Raw genomic sequence first — 5,906 nt, 5'->3', positions numbered from 1 at the left:
CCCGGCGGCAGCACCGAGCCTCGGCGATGCGGTACGTCTGCTGCTGTGGGCAGGAGCGGCGCTTCCCGGGGTAGGGGGAGGCTGGCGGTGTGCCCCGGGCTGTGGGATTCAGGGACAGGTGGGCCTGGAGGAGAGTGTCCCTGGGATGGGCACAGCCCGGCTGTGGAGAGTGTGGGGTGAGCATCCCGGGGAGGGGCATGGCATGGGGTGAGCATCTCTGGGACGTGCTGAACCCAGATTTGGGGAGTATGGGGTGATAATTTCTGGGATATGCTCATTGTGGGGTGATGATCCCTGGGATGTGCTCAGTGTGGGGTGATGATCCCTGGGATGTGCTCAGTCACAGTGTAGGGAGTGTGGGGTGATAATTTCTGGGATATGCTCAGTGTGGTGCTCAGTGTGGGGTAGGAAGTGTGGGATGATGATCCCTGGGCTGTGCTCAGTGTGGGGTGGGGAGTGTGGGATGATGATCCCTGGGCTGTGCTCAGTGTGGGGTGATGATCCCTGGGATATGCTCAGTGTGGGGTGATGATCCCTGGGATATACTCAATGTAGGGTGACCACCCGTGGGATGTGCTCAGTCCAGGTGTGGGGTGATAATTTCTGGGATATGCTCAGTGTGGGGTGATGATCCCTGGGATATGCTCAATGTAGGGCGACCATCCCTGGGATGTGCTCAGCCCTGGTGTAGGGGAGTGTGGGCTGAAGATTCCTGGGATATTCTCAGTGGGGGGTGACGGTCCCTGGGCTGTCCCTGGTGTGCTGTGAGCATCCCTGGGATGTGCTCAGTCCCGCCAGGCGTGGGGTGCTTTTCCAGCTCCCTTGCCGTGGCAGCAGCCGTGGTATCCCCAAATGTCCCCGCTGTCCTCTGGCTACTGTGCACCAGGAGAGGGAGCTCACACCCTGTGGGCTAAACAGGAGGGGACAGGGTTCCTGTATGGGGTCCTGGGAGCCCCCCTGCCCGCTGAAGGCGCTGAAGGAGGGGAACCCCCTTCCACTGAGCCCCCCTTTCCGCCAGCCCTCGCCGCAGCTCCGGCGCTGAATTTCCTCCGAGCCCTCCTGCCCATATTGTGCTATTGATTGCTGAGCTGAACTTCCTCCCGAAATCATTAAAGCTTAAAAAATTGATGGCACAATAGAGCCCTTTATTAGCCACATAACTTTTCTTGCTTTCTTCCTTTCTTCTTAAGGTTTTTTTTTTTTTTAATCAACACAAAAGGGCAGAGCCTGAGCTCAGATTTGTGTCCTGTGTCCCTGTGAGAGCTGGGCAGTGTGCCCTCCTCCACCCCAGCTACCCATCAGCACAGCCGTGCCAGGCTATTTATTAGGAAAAATGGCAAAGATGGAATCGATGTGTGCAGGTCTTTTTTTTTTCTTCTCTCCTTTAATCCCAGCCTCCTCTCTTTGCAGCCTACAGATAGGTCTATCTATTCGTGCTCTTGTAAATAAAAATATTTGAGTGGGGACTGTAATATTTTATTCCCTGTCATGTCTATCCTTCGGTCTAATGATGGCTGAGTTCTTGCTTGGTATTAACTTACCATTTTAGTAACAGTTGAGTTTTCCTGAAGGAAATCCCTCTGGGCTGGCCATTACTGTGTCATTGTATAACACAGCAGAAAGATGGATTACCTGGATGGATCTCCTCCAGCGTGACTTCACCAAGTGACAGGCTTCAGCTAATTTATCCCTGCTCCCGTTGCAATTGTTGGGACAGGGTTTATAGCTTCTAGGAAATATTTGCAGAGTCTCCGGGTGTACAATTGTAAATACAGGCACTGATTTGCCAGGTGGGACTGCTGGCAGCATCCTGCTTCATTGTGAAGCCCCAGATCCTGGAGTCAAGTTAACCCCTATGAGTTCTCCTTTAGTGGGGAAATAAAAAGTTTTTACTTTTTCTGGTTATTCAGAGAGGTTTTAAGATGTGCTTGGGTGTGTCTGAGTCTGAGTAGAGGCAAGAGAAAGAGGCAGGGGAAAAAAGTACATTTATATGTGTGAGTGTGTTCAGGTGTAAAATAAATCTCACGATTTCGAAGTCAATATAGCATTTTGTTGAAGGATCCCTCAGCAGTCCTGTGCTGGAGCAGGGATTGAAAGTCATGTAGAGGGGACACTGCCTGGCTGCGTGGCCTTGGGCCAGTCATTTATCTTCTCTGCTGCAGTGTCAGTGTCTCAGGAGCGTGGCTGCCTGTGCTGCCCCATTTTCTGCCAGCCCTGTCTGAGTGCTGCACACTGTCCCTCTCCTCCTCACCACAGCTTTCGTGAGGCACCCCGTTACTTTTAATACTCTGCCTCAGGCTGGAGACCCCTGAGTGTCAAGTATCCCCCCCAAAACGCTTCCCTGCTAGAACAGCAGCAATGGGTGCATCCCTCTGTGCTGCCTGCTTGTCAGAAAGAAATCAGATTTCTTCTCTGCAATGCCATCCACCCTGTGTGCCCCCAGTTTGTCATCCCTGCAGAATATGGCATGCTGCTGCCGAAAATGATGGAGCTGTAGAACAGGAATAGCTCAGAGGGGTTTGTGTTTGCAGATGACACTGAGCTGAGTGTGGTTGACGTGCCTGAGTGATGGGATGGCATCCAGAGGGACCTGGATAAGCTCAAGAAGTGGGCCCAAGGGAGCCTCATGAGCAGGGCCATCTTCAACTAGACCTGGTTGCTCCAAGCCCCATCCAGCCTGGCCTTGGGCACTGCCAGGGATCCAGGGGCAGCCACAGCTGCTCTGGGCATCCTGGGCCAGGGCCTGCCCACCCTCCCAGCCAGCAATTCCTAATTCCCAAGATCCCAAAATCTGTCCCTGCCCTCTGGCCCTGGGAAGCCATTGCCTGGCTGCTGTCCCTGCATGCCTTGTCCCCAGTGGCTGTGCAGCTCTCCTGGAGCCCCTGGAGGGCCTGGCAGGGGCTCTGAGGTGTCCCTGGAGCCTTCTCTTGTGCAGCTGAGCAGCCCCAGCTGTGCCAGGCTGGCTCCAGAGCAGAGGGGCTCCCGCCCTGGCAGCATCTCCGTGGCCTCCTCTGCACTGGCTGCAGCAGCTCCAGGTCCTTCATACACTGAGGATTCCCAAGCTTGACTCTGGATGGGCTCTCACCAGAGAGGAGCAGATGCAATTAAAATTTGAAAAAAAATTGAAAAGGTCTGAGAGTGCCTAGAATGGCGCTTTGCAGTTATCAAAATCAGGTGCCTGAAGACAAATTTGGGATCTAAGTCTCTGTGAAACCCTTCTCCTTCGTGGCTTGCTCAGGGCATCCCTGTAGTCCCAGCCTCTGTCCCATTGCAGTGGCACATTCTCCTCAGCAGTGAGGACTTTCTGTTCTGTTCTCTTCTCTTCTCTTGCCACGCTCCAGAAGCTTATACAATTTTTTTGGCGCTTTTCCCTGAAGTCATTATTCTGGGTAACATGGCTTGTTTGTTTATGCTTTTTGGTTTTAATCATACTTCTTTTTTTTTTTATATAATTTATTTATTGTGTCTGAAAAGCTTCAGGGCTTCCTTTCTACTCCCCCACTCCCAGATGGTTGCCTATTAAAAAAACAAGGAAGTATTAGAATAAAAAAGGAAATAGTTTGGTTCTGTTATGAATGAAGTTTGGCTTTTCCAGAGTGGGTATGGGAGATCAAAAAGAAGGTCAGAGGAGGAAGTATCAGGTGTGTTTGGAGGGAAAATTGTGTCTTGCCCTGTATTTTCAGCTCTGCTGAGTCTGTGCCACTCATTTTACAGCACTCCTATGAAAAGGGATCCGGGTCTTGCTTTGCCTTTTATCTCACCATGACCAGCTCAAAGAAACAACAGTCACTCTTCTCATTAATCTGTTTCATTTATTTAATGAGACATTAGTTCTCCATTGCTGTCAATGGGAGGTGCCTTGCTTATTTACGTAACCTGGTTAGTTGAAAAGTCTTTGCATTTGGGTTTTTGGAGGAGCAAGAAGCAGGTGGGTGGCGAGTGCTGGTCCTTGTCAGGCTGCTGGCTCCTTCTCCAGCCCCAAAGGGGGATGCTCCAAGAACAGGGCTCAGAAGAAAGAGCTAAAAGGGTGGCGTGGCACTGCCACCTTGTCCAGGTGGTGAGGACAGCCAGGAGCCAGCTCTGCTGCTGTTGCAGACTGTGGTACAATTCCTGGGGAGCAGCACTGGGATACTGGATGACCTTCATACCTTGGAGATCCTGCCCACCCTGGTGACACTTTTTCAGGTGTGGCTCGGCGTGGCAGCAGCTTGGTGGCTGTCCACATGCAGGTGCCACATCTGGCATGGACACAGGAGGTGGCACAGTGGCTGGCATGATTTGGCCCACGTCCCCAGGGGTGCTGCTGGACCACATCAGCCTGCTTCTGGACATGGTGCTGGCTTCAGCAGGGACAGTGCAGGGCCACACCTTGCCAGGCCAGAGCTGGGGTGTTGCAAATGCAGCTGCTGCACTGCTCCCCGGCAGCAGCAGGGCTTGCACACTGCCTCGGGGTGCTTTTGGAGCAGAGGAGAGCTGTGGGCTGATAGCATCTCATCCTGCTGGTCCGTACAAACCGGCACTGGGGCATGTGTTTGTTGCTCCTGCAGGAAAGCAGGTCTCCAGGGCAGCTAGGGAGGCTGTCACAGCTAGCACAAACCACAGGGACAAGATGAGATGGCCTCAAGTTGCACCAGGGCAGTTTGGGTTCCATATTAGTGAAAATTTCTTCATGGGCAGTTTAGATTCCATATTAGTGAAAATTTCTTCATGGAAAGTTTCTTCATTGAAGATGTTGATATGGTCAGAGCATGGCAGTGGTGGAGTCCCCATCCCTGGAGGGATTTAGAAGCCATGTGGATATGGCACCTGAGACAGTGGGTTGGTGTTGGGCTTGCCAGTGCTGGACGAATGTTAGGACTCAATTTTAGAGAGCTTTTCCAGCCTTACAAAAGGAATTCTGTGGTTCTTTGATCTGGGACTAGCTTTGCAGAGGCCTGAGCTCCTGGCCTGTAGTTCCTTATGGTCTAGCTGTTTTGGTGGCACACACTCCCCCATTTGAAAGAGGACATGGTGGCCCCAAGTTGTGCCACAGCTGGGGCTTCTGTGCCTCTTCTGGTTAAACACTTAGAGTGGTGCTCTGTGCATCAGTTTGTTTTGCTGGGGTTTTCTTTGGGATTTGAGGACATTCTGTGCCTTTCCAATCATTCCCCACCAGCACCAGCCAGGATGCTTCCTGTTCTCCTGTGTGATCTGTACAGCTGCTGTTGTCTCCTGCTGCTGCTGTCAGGCTGCATATTGATGGCACAGCCTCAGTCATGGTTGGCACCTGAATGAATTACAGCAATACAAATAAATAAGAGAAGAAATAGTATTTGTGAGAGCAGTGGGTTGAAGATCTAACATTTATGCAGCACCATTCATCAGAAATGACACACAAATGCTCTGTAAACTCTCACATGCACCTAAAACGCTGCACTTAGGCTTCAGGGTACTGTCAGCTGTTTAATAACAAAGCTGCACCATGGTTCAGGACCCTAAATGCAAGATTACTTCTTCTGCTTGTAGCTCGAGGGAAAATTTGGGTCCACAGATAGCGTGAACCCTGAGGGAAGCTCTTGGACACCCCTATGGACATAATGTGGACGTTTTATTTCTGTCTTTCAGTGGGTAAAATCAGCAGCTTTATGGCTTATCTGAAAGTTGTTGCCTTTGCCAGCCAAGAGAAATGGTCTCCTTTGGGTTGTGGGGTGCCTGATGCTTTAGAAAGTTATAGAATGATTTGGGCTGGAAGGGACCTTAAAGCTCATCCAACCCCATCCCCTGCCATGGGCAGGGACACCTTCCACTACCCCAGGCTGCTCCAGGCCCCATCCAGCGTGGCCTTGGGCACTGCCAGGGATCCAGGGGCAGCCACAGCTGCTCTGGGCACCCTGGGCCAGGGCCTGCCCACCCTCCCAGCCAGCAAT

At 51.9% G+C, this 5,906-nt stretch overlaps 1 long non-coding RNA gene across 1 annotated transcript in view; it reads left to right on the top strand.

The window, feature by feature from the left end:
- Position 1: 1 nt before the first annotated feature.
- Positions 2 to 5,906, top strand: part of LOC115948236 — a 75,868-nt gene continuing 69,963 nt past the window's right edge. The window contains exon 1 of the long non-coding RNA XR_004082080.1: positions 2 to 31. This is a non-coding gene — a long non-coding RNA (uncharacterized LOC115948236). The remainder of the gene's footprint in view (positions 32 to 5,906) is intronic.

Source organism: Geospiza fortis, unplaced genomic scaffold (assembly GCF_000277835.1).
Source record: "Geospiza fortis unplaced genomic scaffold, GeoFor_1.0 scaffold488, whole genome shotgun sequence".
Lineage (NCBI taxonomy): Eukaryota > Metazoa > Chordata > Aves > Passeriformes > Thraupidae > Geospiza > Geospiza fortis.
Note: the sequence above shows the minus strand (reverse complement) of the source record. Positions and strands in the feature narration are given on the sequence as shown.